This window comes from Gossypium arboreum, chromosome 10 (genome assembly GCF_025698485.1).
Source record: "Gossypium arboreum isolate Shixiya-1 chromosome 10, ASM2569848v2, whole genome shotgun sequence".
NCBI classification, from domain to species: Eukaryota; Viridiplantae; Streptophyta; class Magnoliopsida; order Malvales; family Malvaceae; genus Gossypium; species Gossypium arboreum.
The window spans coordinates 122415401-122434495 of NC_069079.1; the positions used below are offsets into that span (position 1 = coordinate 122415401).

At 32.1% G+C, this 19095-nt stretch overlaps 1 long non-coding RNA gene across 1 annotated transcript in view; it reads left to right on the forward strand.

The window, feature by feature from the left end:
- LOC128282601 (uncharacterized) overlaps positions 1-7111 on the forward strand; it is a 57074-nt gene extending 49963 nt beyond the window's left edge. Inside the window, exon 3 of the long non-coding RNA XR_008272926.1 lies at positions 6912-7111. This is a non-coding gene — a long non-coding RNA (uncharacterized LOC128282601). The remainder of the gene's footprint in view (positions 1-6911) is intronic.
- The last annotated feature ends 11984 nt before the right edge of the window (positions 7112-19095 follow it).

Here is a 19095-nt window from a genome sequence, read left to right on the forward strand (position 1 = left end):
ATGCATCCAAGTTAGAACTAAGGGCCTCGTCTATATGTATCTTAAGCTACTCCTCGATGTCTCCCCCTATCATCTTGAGAGTTTCCTTTGTGTCCCCCATGGACTCCTCGAGATTGACCACTCAGCCTTCTAGTGTCGATAGTATATCCCTTAAACGGCTAGCTTTCCTGCCCCTCCCACAAGTCTCAACTTGTTCAGTAACTTTTTTCAACATCTTTTAACAGTACCTTCATAGCCCTAACTCAGATACCAACTGTAATAAGGCTAGAACTTTAATCTCACAATCTGTGTGGCCTTGGGTGAATTCTTCACTTCAAAAACACCTAAGTCACCTTAGTTCCCAACAATTGATGATTCAAATAAAATTCCTCCAAGGCACCAACATAAAGCGGAAGCAACTCAAAGATGAACAAACTTGAAATATAAGAAGAAAGCCATAGAAAAAAAAGCACAAGAGAGAGAATGTTTAAGTGAAAGCTCTCAAGAAATTTATTACACAAAACTGAAGTGATTTACAATGAGGAGGAGAGGCCCCTATTTATAGTTGATCCTCCTCAAAGTCAATGGTACAGATTAAAGTACATCAACAACTAAGATTAAAAGCTATCTACAAAATCAAATCTCTAAGACTACAGAATCATAACTTCTAATAATACAAGTCATCTCTAAGATTGCATATCTTCGAAGATTATGGGAGAGGCCTCTATTTGTAGTTGATCCTCTCCAAATTCAATGGTACAGATTAAAGTACATCAACAGCTAAGATTAAAAGTTATCTACAAAATCAAATCTCTAAGATTACAGAATCATACCTTCTAAGATTACAAGTCATCTCTAAGATTGCATATATTCAAAAATTACATTCCATAATTACCATGTTTTGTAGATGGGCCTTCAATCTCTCCAAGCAACGGGCTATTTTGGTTAGGCCAAATAACCTCCCTTGAACATGATGGATCGTACAAATGTGTCATAGTTGTGGGCTCCTATGCGCAACCCTTGATATTAGCACCTCTTTAAACCTGTTAACAATTACCTTTGACATGAACTTGTAAATAATGTTTCCAAATTATCATTAAGTAATTTAAGGCAATAATCAATAATTTCATGTCCAAAAACATTTTAATAATGTTCGTAAAAATAGGAAGACATACTGTTAGGTCCCAAAAATTTAGTAAGATGCATTTGTTGTCTTTTTGTCTCAATCTCCTTCGCTCTGAACTCTACTGTAAGAAACATATTAACCTCATTAGTTATACACACATCCATTCCACACAAAGAGCTTTGACAATCTCAACCACCTTATAAAGTAATTAACCACCATATTATGAATCACATGGGTTAGTGATCCAAATACCCTATCTTCCAACCCTTTAATCATGATGTTCTTCTTTCATTGACGAGTTATACCATGAAAGAAAGTAGTATTTCTATCTCCCATTCGGTACTAATCCAACCTAGGTCTTTGCTTCCAATAAAGATCCTCTTCATTTATAATCTACCGTATTTCATTCATCTCAAAAAATGTAGAATCCATACCTTGTAGATGAGCTTGGGTTCTAGAGATCTTACCCAACACATTACCTATACCTTGTGGACTCTAAATATCCCCTATAGTATATAAACATTCAGCCTATATCCCCAATCTTACTCAAAATGGAAATGTTTTCCTCCTTGACCATCAACAAGTTATGGTTGGAGACAGGAGTAATTAAGTGGTCAACCTAAAACCTAGGAAACATGTCCCACCATTCTTGATTTGCCACAACCGTACTAATCCTCTCCCTAATATTATTATCAACCGAGTTCCCCATTTCCCAATAAACCCTACATCACTGAGGCTGCTCTCATCCAAAGCTTCGTGAAAGCTCACCATTTGCCCTGATTTTCCAAAACTGCACATCCCCCAAGCATAGCCTAGAAGAGATGATTCCTAAGCAAGATATCTTAGTAGATTCCACAAATGATTTCTATTCTGCATACTATTGTAACATTTGTTTTAACATCAACCAAGAACATTTTAACTACTACACGTGAGTTTTCATATACAATAATAATTTTATATATACTAAGAAAAGTTTAGTAATTAAAATAGAATTCCAGCCATTTTCTCTTACTGAATGTGAATAATTTTAAAAATAATTGAAAAATTTCATTACCAACCTATTTCTCACGGCATTGACTATAAGGGTTGAACTAAAGCAAACCAACGATTTTTTACAAGGATCTTAGAAATGATATAGACAAAACATATGAATCAAATCATATAATGTCCATAAATATTTTTTTGATAGAATGATAATTTGAACCGACTATAAATATTTTTCTTTCATCAATCTACTTTATAATAAATGCCATTTTAACAATAAATTACCTAAACTGATATTGTAAATGCCCAAATTTGTACGGGCCCACTAAACAACAAACAAACCAAATACAAATAAAAATACCAAAATTAAACAGTCCAATTTTACAAAGCCCAAAGTCTCTAGTCCAAAACTCCAAACCTTAACCCAAAAAATAACAAAGCCAGAAAGGTCCAAAACTAAAAAAATTTTAGAAAGCCAAAAACCCTTTGGCGCCGCTGCTCTCATGTGTGCCGTACTCTTGCTCCAGCGCGCACGCCGCTCGAAGCTCCCTTCCGTCAATGCCTGCAAACAAGCAAAATGAAGAATAGTAGCAGAAACAGTGGCAGAATTGAAAACAAACAGTAGCAAATCACATATGTAAATGGCTATAAAAAGCCATATCAATCCATGTAAAATTTTAGACTGAGATTGAATACAAAAAAAAGAAACAGAGATTTTGAAACAAAAATCGAAATGTGATCTTTTATTTTTTTTATCTAGGGAAGTTCGTCGAAGGGTCGCAATGAAGGAGAGCAGAACCGAAAGGTTCTTTCATCTCATTTAAATTTCGGAGTATTTTCTAGGCATTTTAGCTTTAGATCTAGGTTAAAAAAAAAAAGAGTTTTTTTTTTATCTCCGGCCACCGTGGACGGCGGCACTGTCGCCGGTGACCGGCAGTTGCCATGGTGGCCTATCGCCGGAGTCTAGGTCGGAGTTTGGGAAGGGGAGAGAATTTGAGAGAAATTTTTTGTTTTTTGTTTTTTTTTTGAAATGGAAAAATAAAAATGAAATTTTTGTCAAAAAAAAAAGAACTTTATAGCTTATATAAAACGGCATCGTTTTGAGCCAATGCACAGATGCCAAAACGGTGTTGTTTTGAGCCTAACCCGCGCGCGACTCGACCCGCTCCAGAGGATCCCCGTGTTTTTAACTTTTGGGCTATTTGCGCGAATAGTCATTTTACTTTTGAATCGCTTTTCAATTTAGTTTTTTTTATAGATTTGGTCATCAAATTTTTTTTGCTTGTTCCAATTTAGTCCTTGGCTTGCTACGTGTCCAAAGGATTGGGTCATTTCCTCCTTTGGCCCGCGCTTATTTTCGCGCATTATATTTTAGCCCCTTTGATGTTTATTTTATTCAATTTGTCCCTTTAATTTCGTTTAAGTTACAATTAAGCCTTTTTATTTTAATTCTTTTATGTATTCATTTATTTATCTACTTGCTTATTTATTCATTATTTCTTTTTTTATTTCATTTGTTTATTCATTTACTTATCTATTTATATATTGCTCATTCATTTATTTATTTTATTTATTTTTTAAATCCTTGTATTCATTTATTTATTATTCTTTCATTTTTCTTAATTTTATTTTCTTTCATCAATTATTATTTTATTTATACCTTCGTTATTATTATTATTATTATTTTATCATCTATTATTGTTATGATCTATTTATTTATTACCCATTTTTACTATTTATTTATTACCCATTTTTTACATACTTTTAAAATCAGATTATTTAGGTTTTTTCATTTATATATATATATATATATATATTCTTCTTCTTCTTCTTCTTCTTCTTCTTCTTCTTCTTATTATTATTATTATTATTATTATTATTATTATTATTATTATTATTTATTTTATTATAAATTTTACCCTTAGCTTCATTTATATTTTAATTTGGTTCTTTACTTCCAATATTTTATGAACTCTTTCCTTATATTTATATTTACATTTATTTATTACTTTGTTATTATTGTCATCACTATTATTTATTCATCTTTGTTTATTCATATTTATATGTTTGTTTTATTATTGTTGAAATTTGCTTGTTGATATTACTATGACTATTATAATACATTAGTATTATTATAACATTCATTTATTTATCATATATACTCTACTCGTATAGTTGTTTTATATTATTGCATTATCATTACCCCATGTTCTATGTTTAAATATAATCAGTTGTCTTTGTATTATATTTCAAATAAGCCCATGTCGTTTTAAACTTACATTTGATAAATTTTTTATAAAGAGAAATTTTCAAAGTAGGGCAATGTTGTAACGCCCCAGTTTTCGGGAATTCTGTGAATGTTGGCATAGGTTTAATTATGTTAGTGGTCCTCTAGAAGGCCCAAGCTTAAGATAGAATCCGGTAATTTTAGTTAATTTTTGTTCCATAAGAAAAAGGGGGTGAAATTATGAAATAGGACCTATGTGAAAATGTTTGAAAATGCTATAGGCTAAATTGAAGTGGCCAAATAAATAGGAGTGTAAAATAGGAGGATTTGCATGACAAACCTCCCATTTTACATGAAGTGGCCAGCCATCATGTTGTTGTAGACAATATGAGCACTTGATATCCATAATTCATAGTACAAATTGATAATGGGTTAGGTAAATATTCCATGATAATGGGTTAGGTAAATGTTCCATGATAATGGGTTAGGTAAATGTTCCATGATAATGGTTTAGGTAAATGTTCCATGATGGGCATTTCATGTCTTTTGTATTAAAGAATTAAATGGATGAAATATGAAATTTTATTAAAAGAAAAAGGGGTGAAAAGAACAAAGTTTTGTCCATCTTTGTTCATCATAGCTGAAAGTTAGAGAAGAGAAAGGAGAGGAGAAAGCTCTTGAATGTTCGGTCACTTGGGGAAGAAAATTGAAGGTAAGTTCATGGTAGTTTGCTTTTATCTTGATGTTCATGAGTTCTTCTTGATTCTACCTTAACTCTTGAAGCATACTTTGGTTTTTAGTTGTGTTGTAAGCATTTAGTCATGAATTAAAATGAAGGAAATGGTTGTTGTTTCATGTTCTTTTGATGAAAAATGGAAGATAGGTGAAGTTGAGCCAAACAAATGAGCATGCATGTGCCTTAGATGCTAAAGGGAAAAATTGGCTAACATGTTGTGCTTTAAAATGATGAAATGGAGATTATACTTAAGTAAAATCATAGATATGTGATGATTGATTGGTGATATACATGTTTAAATAACATGCATGCAAGTTATGTGTGAAAGAGTGATTTGGTAATAAATCTGCTTGGGACAGCAGTAGTAACGTGACTTTGGAAAATCACTATAAATTATGGGAGATGAGTTAGAAGCTGAATAAATTATGTAATTAAAGCTTAATGAGTCTAGTTTCAAATGAAATAAACAAGAACATATTTTGAATTCTGTACAATGAGAAATTTGATTCGTAATGAAGAGTGGTCAGATTAGTCAAATAGTGAAACATGGGAAACTTTAAGAAAAATCTAGTATTGATTGGCCAAACCAAAAATTCTTAAAATTTTATGGATAGAAGATATATGAGTCTATTTTCAGGGAAAATTAATGGCACTTGATTTGGAGTTTCGTAGCTCCAGTTATAAATTATTTAGTGACTGTTGCTCAGGAAGACAGCTTGCAGTGAAATTATGATTATGTGGTAAACATTGACAAAAATTTGTTAATGAGTTGCTTATTGATTTCTTATAAGCTTACTATGATCTGTAGGTGTGGTTGGCCGAATATTGTAGGGGGTTAATACGTAGTTTGTATTTGAATAGTTAGATTAACGTGTTAGTAATCCAATTGTAGGCAGTTCGAGTGTGGATCTCACAAGATATCGTCGCAAAAGTGTGTAAATCGACACCCTCTCATAGACTAGATTGGCAAAAGTTTAAAAGTCGAAATGCCGAAAAGTCGGTATTTTGGGAATTTATGTCGAATGCTCGTAAGATAGTTGGGTTTGTATATTTAGTAATCTAAAGTAATAAACTGTAGTACGCGCGATTTCGTACATTTTGATAATTTGAGCTTAATGGGCCAAAGATCGGGTTCATGGGCCAACGGGCCCAATTCGGTAAGTATGCGCGGTAAGTGTTCTGATAGTACGTAAATAGTTAGGATATGCATGAAAACCCTAAAAGCAGCTAAATTACTATAATACCCCTATGTATGGAAAATTACTGTTATACCCCTAGGTGCAAAATTACCGTTATACCCCTAGGGTTAATTTTGACTGAAAAGCATGACGATCTGATTCTGTATGATGTATGCCATGATTATATATCTGTTGCATGGGGACATGGGTTATATTATGGAGGAAGCGTCCTGGTGGCTATGCCACAATTATCTAATCTGGTGGCTCTGCCACATATATCTGTTCTGGTGGCTATGCCACGATTGTCTGATCCGGTGGCTCTGCCACATATATCTGTTCTGGTGGCTCTGTCACAATATCTGTATCTGGTGACTTCGTCACAATATCTGGCAACCTCACTGCGATTTCTGTGGTGTGTTACGGTTGGGTGGGTTGAGTAGTCTCCCCACATAGTGTAAGGCTGGTACGGGGGTGTTATGGATGAATCTAGGTTGGGTTTCTGCATAAACATGTAATATCTGTTCTGTTCTGTTATGGGTCTATGGGCTTTATTCTTAATTTCTGTTCTGGGCTAAGGCCAACTTATTCTGTTTCTGTGGGTTGAGCTGATTTAGACTATGGTTGGGTTATTTTACACACTGAGTTTCCCCAAACTCACATCTTTTATTTTCATCCATGCAGGTAATCCCCAACCATAGTGGGCTTGGAGCTGTGAGGGAATTCGGAGTGGCCACCCGTTCTGAAAGTTTGATTTTCTTCTGGTGAACTGGACATCCTTTTAATTACGTTTGAGGTTTTGGGCTTTTAAATGTAATAAGACCGCTTATTTATTTTTGATGGTTTTTATATGTTTTATTAAGATAGGTAATATTTATATTTAACTGTTGAAATTGGATAGCTTTAGGGCGTGTTTTCAAAAACAAGAATTGATTTCAAAATAACACGAAAATGTAAAGCTTCCGAATGAAGATATTTTCCAAAATTAATCACTTTTCCTAAAAAGGACTTAATCAAATCAGCTTCCTAGAAATATACATGACGTTAAGGTATGGCAATGGCGGTTTGCATGTCTAGGATTGGATCCGAAGGAGTTTGGTACTTAAGCAAATCAGATGGACTCACCTCTTCTTTTCCGATTTCCTACCGGTGCATGACTTCCATTCACTTTAACCTATAATGAAATCATCTTTTAAAACACTCAAGAAGTTTTCTTTCTGGATCAGAAATGTTTTGAATGCTTCGATGTGGCATGTCGGATCCGGCCATAACGTCTGGGCCGGGTAAGGGGTGTTACAAATGTTCTGTATTTGGAAATTCGAGAAGTCGTGCCCTAATTTACTGAGTTTTGATTTTTCCTCATTTAACCTAAATAGTTGAATATCCTTTTAGAATCAAATACATGAGTTTTAAATAAACAAGCTTATTCTCGAGGGTTTAAAATGCCACGTCCTAACTTACTGGATGTGTCGTTACTTCGAGATAAAAAGGTCTTTAACATCTATTTCAATTTATCTAAGCATTTTTCTAAAATTAACATTAATACAAAGAGGAACTGTATTTTAAAACTCTATTTAAGTTTTCTACTTTCGACACTAAGACACCAATTAATCAACTAGGTATCAATTTTGGGTATTACGAGGGTGCTAACCCTTCCTCGTATGTAACCGACTCCCAAACCCGTTTTTTGAATTTCATAGACAAAAACGTTGTTTTAGTAAATCAAACATAAAAACGATCACGAGGTGATCCAATCACACCTCATAAAAAGGATTGGTGGTAACTCTTATTTTTTCGTTTTCAAAATCAAGTCGACCCTTTTTTTAAAAAAATAATAATTTCGACAGACGTCTCTTTTCTATAATTTATTTGGATTATTTCATTTTCTAAGAAAAATAAGTTACATAAATGTTTTTTTTTTTTTTTGCTTTTGTACTATATATCTAAATAGAATATTGAAATCTTTTATATTTATTTCTCTGACTTGTCACATGTACAACAAACAATATTATAAATGAAAAAGAAAAAATATCTATTATTCATTGTCAATTTAAATATTTGTAAGTAAATTTAATATCTTTAAAATTAAAATTTTCATCATCAATATATGAAAAACGATGTTTTGACATTTCTTTTCTTTGATAATGTCTTTTTAACTTTTTTTAATAGCATTTTAGTTTTTTTTCGTTTGATGTTTTTAGACAAATCTATAGTACTATACCATACTTCTATGGAGAAAAAAAAAGGTGTATATATATATATATAAGGTGGTGGTAAAGTGAGGGCACAACTATCACATGTGCATGAAAAAATAGGTAAGCTTTCGGATTTGTCATTAATTTGCGTAAGACAAATTGGACATTTTTTTTTTCACTTTCAATTTATTTTAATTTAATATCCAAAAGCATAAATTTGGTCGTTTGAATGATTGGGTTGGATCTGCTTATTTTAATGCTTATTTAAAAAAATGATGTTAGATTCAAACATTGATAATTAGAGATAAGGGTAGGATACTTAAATTTTCATAGCACAAACAAATATTCTTGCTATTAAATCAAAAAATTGTTGAGAAACCCGACAGTGAACATGGGCTCATCAATAGTGACTGATCGGCCATTAAACACCGCCTCGTTCCTTGCAATCCATATGGACCACAAGGCGGCAGCACAACCACCTGCCGTTCAACAAGCCATTAAAATTAACTCCATAACAGCACTGTATGTAATCCATAATCAAGGCACAATGGTACTGTCGTAACATTTTTTGAAAAATGGGAATCGACTTGGATTTTGAAAATGAAAAAACGGGAGTCGCCACCAATCCCTTTTTGATGAGTTGTGATTGGATCACCTTAAATTAATCATTTTAATAAAAGTTAAGATTTACTAAAACGATAACTTTTGGTCTACGAAATTCAGAAAACGAGTTCAGGAGTCGGTTACGCACGAGGAAGGATTAGCACCCTCGATACGCCCAAAATTGGTACCTAGTTGATTAATTAGTGTCTTAATGTCGAAAATTTAAAAACTTGAAAGAATTTTGAAATACGATCCTTCTTTATAAAAAAAGCTCAAGTGTTAAAGACCTTCTCGTCTCAAAATATGAAATGTCACATCCAGTAAGTTAGGACACGACATCTTGAATTTTCGAAAGCGAGCTTGTCTTTTATATAAAATTTGCGTATTTTACTTTATTAAAAGGGTATTTGATTATTTAGAGTAAACGAGAGAAATCAAAACCCAGTAAGTTAGGGTACGTTTTCTCGAATTCTCAAATGCCGAATATCGCCTTTATTTTAAAACAAATTCTTATTTCGAGGTGACAAAATGTCATACCCGGTAAGTTAGGGCACAACACTTCGCATCTTCAAGAATAAGCATTTTTCAAAACTCGTAGAGCGATTTAAAAGAGTATTTCATTATTTAGGTTAAATGAGAAAAATCGAAACCCAGTAAGTTAGGGCACGATTGTCTCGAATTACCAAATACGGAATATCACTTTTATGAAGGAATTATTTTAAGGTATTGAGTGAAAAATATGATGTGATTTATTGTAAAACATAAAACCAAATCATGGTGCTAATACACAATAATAAGTGCGACAGTATCAATAACAATGATATAAGCGATTATAAAAAGATGAAAACAAGGGTAGCAATATAAAAACATAAAACACGAGCATACGGCAAATGATCGAATAAAAATAAATAAAACATGGCAAAATAAAAATAAAATGACAATGATAACGAAACGAAAACGAAAACGATAACAAAAATAATAATATAAATAATAATAGCATAGAATGATAATAATATATATGGTATTAAAATATATACGTAATAATAGAAATAAAAGTATATATAACATTAAAATATATGTACAGAATACATATGTGAAATAAGCACATAATAGTTATAAAATATGAATAATATGATATTTACAATATATATATAAAAAACATAATGAAAAATGATGTGCATGATATTAGTATACAAGATATAGTTTAAAACATAAACGTAAGATAACATGAGAAATGAAAATATATAAATGATATAGTATTAAGGTATATGTATAACAATAAAAATACAATATTAAAAATATATATACACGCAATATATAAAAAATATATCCGTATATGTATACATAATAAAATGCAATATTTAAAATATTTACATAGTATATACATGCTAAAAATGATAATAATGTTTAAAAATAAATATTAATGATATTACCTAGATATATACATTTATGTTAAAATGAGTACATGATAGTATGTACACAATATACATAATATATTAAAAATATATATATACATATAATATTTATAAAATATAAAATATATACATAATATACATAAAGTATACATATATACATATTTATAATACTTAAAAGGAACAAATGTACATAATAATGCTAATACATATTTATGTAGTGCAATGTATATACATCAAATGAATATATATATATATAACATAAAAATACATTAATAAAAAACAATAATATTAAGCTATTAATAATATCAGATACCATATATACATAAGTATTAAATAAAGGTAGGACGAAATTGGATTGAAAGCAGAATCTTAGAGGCGAATTTTAAAATAAATAAAAGGAGAAGGGGACTGATTTGAACAAGCGAGCAAACAGGAGAGCCTGAAGGAGCAAATAATCCATCCTTTCTAAGCGGCGCCGTTTGTTGGTTCGTCAGTTATGGGGTTCGAGGGTTAAATTGCAATAGAATAAACAAATCATGGCTAAATTAAAGAAGCAAAAAGGACCGCATTGGAATAGCCTCAAAGAGCGAAAGGACCAAGGGTGCAAATAGACCCTTGGTCAAAAAACACGCGGATCCCAGGCCATCTCGGGTCGGTTTGTCTGGTTCCCTCCCCAAAACGACGTCGTTTTGCGTCTGGGGAGGGTTCCCCAAAACGCTACCGTTTCAAAGGCCTGTAAAAGCCAAAAAAATTTTGAAAATTTCATTCTTCCTGCGTTTGAGAAAAAAAAAGGGGAAAAGGGGGATTTTTCTCTCTAGGGAAGACCTGAATCGCCAAGGATCCGCCACCCCCACCGTGGCTCACTGCAGCCACCACTTTGACTGGTGGCCTAATTCCAAAAAGGGTAAAAATTTAGTTTTTTATTTAATGTATATATATGTAATATATGTATTGTTTTTAATAGAATATAGATTATATAGTAAAGTCGAAAAAAGAAAAAGATAAAAAAAAGGATAAAAAGGCACAAGCCATTCGATTCGGCCTTTGATGTTTCTTGCTGATGATTTAGTATATTGAAGCCTCTTTTTTTACGATGCTATTCCCTTGTATTTTTATTGATGTTCTTTGTTTTTGAATCGAAAAAGAAAAAAAAAAGACCCTTTTTACATTGCATGTTCGGGCTTATATAGCCGTTTACACTACCACCATCCTTTGCTTTCTGTCTTTTCTTGTTTAATGCATTGCAAGTGCTTGTGGCGGTGGACTTGATGGGGCGGGGGTGCAGCAAAGACGGTGGATGGGATGGGGAGCATGTGCTGAACGGCTAGGGTTTCCTTAGCTTTTCCTTTTGTTGTGTGTGTGGGCATGAGTAGGTTTGGGTCTTTGGGGTGATTTGGGTAGGTTATTTATTTTGGGTGTAGTGGGTATTTAGTGGGCTTGGGTTTAGGTCTGGGTTTAGTAGGTTTTGGGGTTATTGGCTTAGTGAATTTAGGAGTTTTGGGCCCAAAATTGGGCTTGTACAGGTACCACCTAAAATTCCACCATAAGACCACAAATGTTGCCAATATTCGAGATTTAGACTATAGTTTTATATTTTTCATCATCTACAAATCAAATAAATTGAACGGACTCTGATTATTTAAACATATTTTTATTAGTTTTGTCTTCTCTTTCTAATTTTAATCTATTTCTCTATAATACTTTTTTCTTTTCATATTTTAATATATAATTATAAGAAAAAAATGTCATACACAAAGGAGCTCATAAAGTCAATCACCATAATTAGCTTAGAGGATCTCGTCAATTTAACTACTTTAACCAAAGAAGTACACTGTGAAGTATACACTTAGCTTAGAGATTACACCTTGTATGGTCATTATCATTTGTCTCTTGTATTTAAGGGCAAATTCAAGGGTTGGTAAGTCCTCGCCTCCCCTAAATTTTGTAAAAAAAATTTTAGGCCCTTTGAGTTTTCAAATTTTATTTTAATATTATAATTAATGTTTAAAAAAAGGAAAAAAAAATTGTTTGGCCCCCAAAATTTTTTTAAAATTGATTTGTTTTATAGGATATATAATTTTTAATGATATATCTAATAACGTTTTAGTTTAATTTGGTAAATTAATAAAAAGTAGCATTTTAAATGTTAATTTGGTAAAATAAAGTTTAATAATTATAATATCTAAGTATCTAAATATTAATTAGGTTAAAAAATACTTGAATAATTAGTAAAGATAAAATTACACTTTGGCCCCCTCTAAAAATAATAAAAATTTGATTTAGTCCTTTAAAATTTATAAAGATATAGGCTATTTAAATGGTGAAATTTACATTTTTACTGTCATAAAAATTACAATTTAATTTTGGCCTCCCCTAAAAAAAATTTTGGCTTCGCCCTTACTTCCATACTTCCCAATGGCATGTGTCAAGGCAAGGGCGAAGCCAATGGGGAGGGGGGATTAAGTTGTATATTTCTATGAGAGTTAAAATGCAATTTCATAATTTTAATACCTTTTATCTTTATAAATTTTAAAGGACTAAATCAAAATTTTATTATTTGGAGGATCAAAGTGCAATTTTACTTTTTACTAAATTTAAAATTTATAAAACTTAAAAAAAAAAGTAAAATTTTACATTTTAGAGGAGACGAGAGCTACTACCAACCCCTTGGTGCCACCCCTATGTTTAGGGTCCACCATAACTCATCAAACCTACCATTTAATGATACATATATAGCCTATATATAGCATGCGTACATATAGGGGTGTTCAAACTTCGGTTAAAATCGAATTAATCAGTCGAACCAATCTAATTTAGTTAATCAGTCGGTGGCTGAACTTAGTTTGATTGGAAGTTGATTAATAGTTTTTTGGAATTGCAGTTATCAATTAATTCAATTCAAAATTAGGTAATTAGCCAAACTTAATAATTATGTAGTGTTTCAAGACCTAAAATTTTGGTTAACTTTCAAAACAAATGAACATTATCAATGTATTTTTTATATGTTTTATACTTGTTTTAAACAAAAGACAAAAATTATAAATTTCAGTTAACTAACCGAAATATTTTGATTCGGTTAATTTTTTTTAAATTCGATTATGTTACTATTAAAGAATTATATAATTCGGTTAATTCAATTAATGGTAATTCAATTCAATGAACGTTTTAACACACCTACACACATACACTTGACACAATGTTAGCCTATCGAAATGTTTCCTCTACCCTTTTTTTAAATGCTCGCATAGAAATATAAAATAAATCATAAAATAGATAAAGATACATACAATTATATAAAAATAAAAATAAAAATAAAAAAATGATTATATAACATGGCTTTGTAACTATTGCTCCAACTTGAAAATCTCTACTTTCGGAGAAGAATTTGAGGGTTTCCGTTTTTCCCTAACAAATACCAAAACTCTTTGAGAATATCATGGGAAAGTTGAATGACAAAGTGGAGTGAAGTAGGCTAAAATGGCATCAAGAATAAGGAAGATGGAGGGTGATAATGAAGGGTGATTCGCTTCCTTACTGAAATATCCGAGTGCATAGTTCACCCAATAGAGTATCAATCCATGGATAATAACTTCGTCAGCTGGTAAAATTTCAAGGTTTTCCATGTTGATATAACTTTTCTTTTTGGAAAATTTTATGGGGTTTTTCATCTTTTTATTTTGAACTTTAATGTTCGATTTAGTGTTTCTAAGAGGCACATCATCATTTTTTTTTTATGTTGTTTAGGGTTCCTAGGTGACGTATTTGAAGGGGCGTTTACTCATGTATTACCCCGAAAAGATAAAAGATGATAAAGTTTTTCCAATCTTATCACTTTTGGAATTTAATGGTTACAAGAATTATGCCTTCATGTTTACATTCAATTTTTATTTATGCTGATTTCTGAATTTTACTTATTTATTATCTATATTTTTTATTATAATTCAATTAATTATCAATTTAATTGAAAATTTATTATTATTTTTCTAAAAATTTGGGAGTCTTCTAATTAAGATTTTTCAATTAAGTATTGGTATGTAATTAGGATGGTGAGTTAATAATCGCATTTTCTCTTGTTCTTTTTTCTAACACATAAAGTAAGATAACTTAAAATGCATTAAAAATATTTTTGTTAAATAATTAGTAATAATGACTTTATTGGTTTAGTGGCAACGCTTTGGTTTATCTATAGGTTCTAAGTTTGAAACCCTTAGTATGCATGCAGCCAAAATATTTTATTTTTCTATTTTTACCCCATGAAAGTATCAAATTTTTAAAATAATCCAGTCAAAAACCTTTTTCTTTTTTCAATTTATTTCTTATTTTAAAGTAGTCTCAATTTTACATTAATTGTTAAAACCTATTTAAATTATACAGGTGAGAATAGGTCGAGTCGGGCTCAACTAAAAATTTAGGCCTGTTTACTGGGCCCGGCCTAGCCCGAAAAAGAGGCCTAAAATTTTACCAAAGCCCGACCCGAATAAAAATGCTAAAATACAGGTCCGACCTAGTCCACCCATATTAATTTTTATATTATTTATTATATAATTTTAAAAATATACAATACATTAAAAATACTAAAACATCAAAATAAATATTTCCCAACAAATTGAAAATAAATTTTAAAAAATATACATACTTAAATAACACTAAGATAGATGCAACTTAACAAGCAAATGTCATTAAAATAATAACAAAATTAACAAATATCTTTAAAATAATAACAAAATTAACAGTAAAATAAGTTTTATACAATATCCAAACAATAACAACAAAATAGTAGCAACATAATAGTAAAATGATAGCAAAATAGGAGAAAACAATAAGAAAATAATATTAAAAAAAGTATTTTTTTTGTCATTTAGTAAATTCGAGTCGGGCCGGGCTCAGGCCAAAAATTCCTTACTCGAGGCCCAGCCTATTTTTTAAACAGGCCTTATTTTTTTGTCTAAACCCATTTTTCGAGCTTATATTTTTTCCCAAACCCTCCCACATTTCGGGCGGGCCCGACCCGACCCATGATTAGGTCTATTCAATAAGGAAAATGGTTTATTATAAATAGGCAAGTTTAATCAAACCCTAGAATCATTACTTAGCAAATTTACAAGAAAAACACCTTCAAATACTTTTCTTTCCAAATCAACTTTCAAGAAGAAAGAGTCAGTTTTCAAAACCATCCCTCTTCCTCAAGTGGATTGTCAGCCTCCTCTTCCAACCAAGGTTTTTGTGTTTTCTCAAACCAGGTGTGGGATTTATCCTAAATCTTTGTGTATAATTAAAAATATTAGGAAGTAGAAGTAGCATGAGGTGAACCCAAGTAGAACCCCCTTGTATGTGCGAAACCAAGTGTGAACCCCCTTAGGTGCGAACATGTACGTGTGAGCCCCTAGCATGTGTGAACCTCCTAGTAGGTAAACCCCGTGTATGTAAACCCTTTTTGTATGCGAACACCCTATTGCGACCCCACATGCATAAACATATAGGATTACTTATGCGAACCCTTACTAAATCCATGCGAACCCTAATTATTTATGACGTGCGAACCCTATGATTTGCATACGAACCCTAGAATATGCCATGCAAGTCAATTTATGCGAGTCTAATATTATTAAATGCAAGTAAATTTATGCGAGCCTGTTAATATTACATGTGAGTCAAATTATGCGAATCAACTATTTTTTATTACATTCGAACCACTGTATGATAATATGCGAGCCATAATTATGCGAACTCCATAATAGGTGTAACATGCGAACCCCAAACTGTGAACCCTAGATGCGATCCCTACTTGTGTGAACCCTAGGTTCGAACTACCTGTACAAGACTATGTGTGCGACCCTATATGTATAACCCTATAAGTGCAAACCCTACTTATGTATGTGTTAGACAAACCAAGTATGTTAAATCGCATGAATAAAATTGTATATGTCAAACCAAGTATGTGCGAGACTATTTTTTACATAAACATCGATCAATATAATCACAAGTCCCTTATAAGGCTCTACGAGACCTTAAAACATGCTTGGAAGAGGTTCAGGACTAAACCGATAACACTTGCAAACTTTAGGAAACACATAAAATTTTCAAACATTCAAGAGACACACACCCGTGTGAATAGGCCGTGTGCCTTACACAGCCACCAGATACACTCGTGTCACAAGCCGTGTGAAAACAGGACATACATACTGACTTGCACCACAAGGCCGAAGACAAGCCCATGTGCCATAGTCGTGGGAAATCTGGAGGGAGTTACTGACTTGGGTCACATGGCCAGCCACATATCCATGTGCTAGCCCGTGTGCCAGCCCGTGTACCACACACAGCCAGTAGATACGCCCGTGTGTCTAGGCTGTGCCAAACCTATAGGATATACTGACTTAATTCGAAGCGCTACCCCGGGGGACACACGGCCGTGTACCAAGGCCATGTGTCACACACAGTCAAGCCACACACCTGTGTGCTTGGCCGTGTGGAGTGAAAATAGGCTTGATTAAAACCACATTTCTCACCCTCCTCATGCCTTCCTACAACAAGACATTTTATACCATTTCAATACATTTATAGGCATCCAAAACATCATCAACTCATGCACATTTCATACTATAATAACACTAGCCAATTCAATACACATTTACTACTCCAATCATATTGATTTCATATACCAAACCAACAAGTCATAACCTTAACTTCTATAAGCATTTTCTTACCATCTTACTAACTATTTAATACACCAATTGTCAACTAGCTACACAAGCCAACGTATAACCATCACAAAATATGCCAAAACATAAGGCCATATATATATATACATCACATATATCACTTATCAAACACATAATTCAAGCCAACTTAAATGACCATACACATCACTATTTACAAGCCAAATCTCATGGCTAATATCATAACTCAAAACATACCCAGATAGTACTAGCCTATACATGCTATATACCATATATACAAAGCTTCAAAAGTACCAACAAGATGATTGATAGTGTGATGACGATTCCTGATGATCCTCGAGTCCGAGCTAGCTTCGATAATCTATAAAATAGTGAAAAATAAACACAGTAAGCTTTAAAAGCTTAGTAAGTCATATACAAATAAAATTATCACATGATTCAACACCATTTCCATCAAATAGGCAAACTATGAATAAACACATATAAGTTCATAACCCTTTCTCATTGTACACATATTCAATATCATAGTTGAATTCATCAATTACTTCCCTTTTCAATACTCCTATGAATCTCATATGTACCTGAATCACTTAACTCATTCACACATTCTTTCTTGACTTGACTTTACCCATTGAACCATTCAGAATCGTTAAGGATACTCGAAATCACAATAGCTCGTACAATGCTATATCCCAAATATGGTCTTACATGTTATCACATATCGATGCCATTGTCCAGACAGGGTCTTACACGAAATCATGTAACGATGCCAATGTCCCAAACATGGTCTTACATGTAACCACATCTCGGTAATCCTAATGTATTGACATTCGTATCTTATAATATTCCTAAGGTTCGTACGAGACTTTCAAATGTCATAACTCTGTCGATTCTTGCTCGTATTTGCTCATTCAACATTCATATCAATTCAATGACAATTAAACATGTATAATTCAATTTAAAGACATTTATTTGCGTATGAACTTACCTCTTATATACATTGAACGGCGGATCGACTACTCAACAACTTTCGAATTCCCCTAATCTAAATCTGATTTCTTTCGTTCTTGATCTATAGAGATTCAAAATTAACTCATTTATTCATTAATTCATTTAATTTAATCCACAAACACATATTTGAGAATTTTTACACTTTAGCCCCTAAAGTTCCACATTTATTCAATTTAGTCCCTATTTCATAAATACACAAAATTCACAAAATTCAATAAGACCCATGCTTGGTTGAATTACCTTTATGCCTTTTGTAACGCCCCAATTTTCGGGAATTCTGTGAATGTTGACAAAATTTCATGCTTTGATTTTGTCATTTGTGAGTGAAATTATGAAATAGGACCTATGTGAAAATGTTTGAAAATGCTATAGGCTAAATTGAAGTGGCCAAATAAATAGGAATGCAAAATAGGAGGATTTGCATGGCAAACCTCCCATTTTACATGAAGTGGCCAGCCATCATATTGTTGTAGACAAAATGTACACTTGATATCCATAATTTATGGTACAAATTGATACAAATTGATAATAGGTTAGGTAAATGTTCCATGATAATAGGTTAGGTAAATGTTCCATGATAATGGGTTAGGTAAATGTTTCATGATAATGGGTTAGGTAAATGTTTCATGATAAGAATTTCATGTCTTTTGTATTAAAGAATTAAATGGATGAAATATGAAGTTTTATTAAAAGAAAAAGGGGTGAAAAGAACAAAGCTTTGTCCATCTTTGTTCAAAATAGCTGAAAGTTAGAGAAGAGAAAGGAGAGGAGAAAGCTCTTGAGTATTCGGTCATTAGGAGGAGGAAAATTGAAGGTAAGTTCTTGGTACCTTGCTTCTATTTTGAGGTTCATGAGTTCTTCTTGATTCTACCTTAACTCTTGAAGCATATTTTGGTTTTTAGTTGTGTTGTGAGCATTTAGTCATGAATTAAAATAAAGGAAATGGTTGTTGTTTCATGTTCTTTTG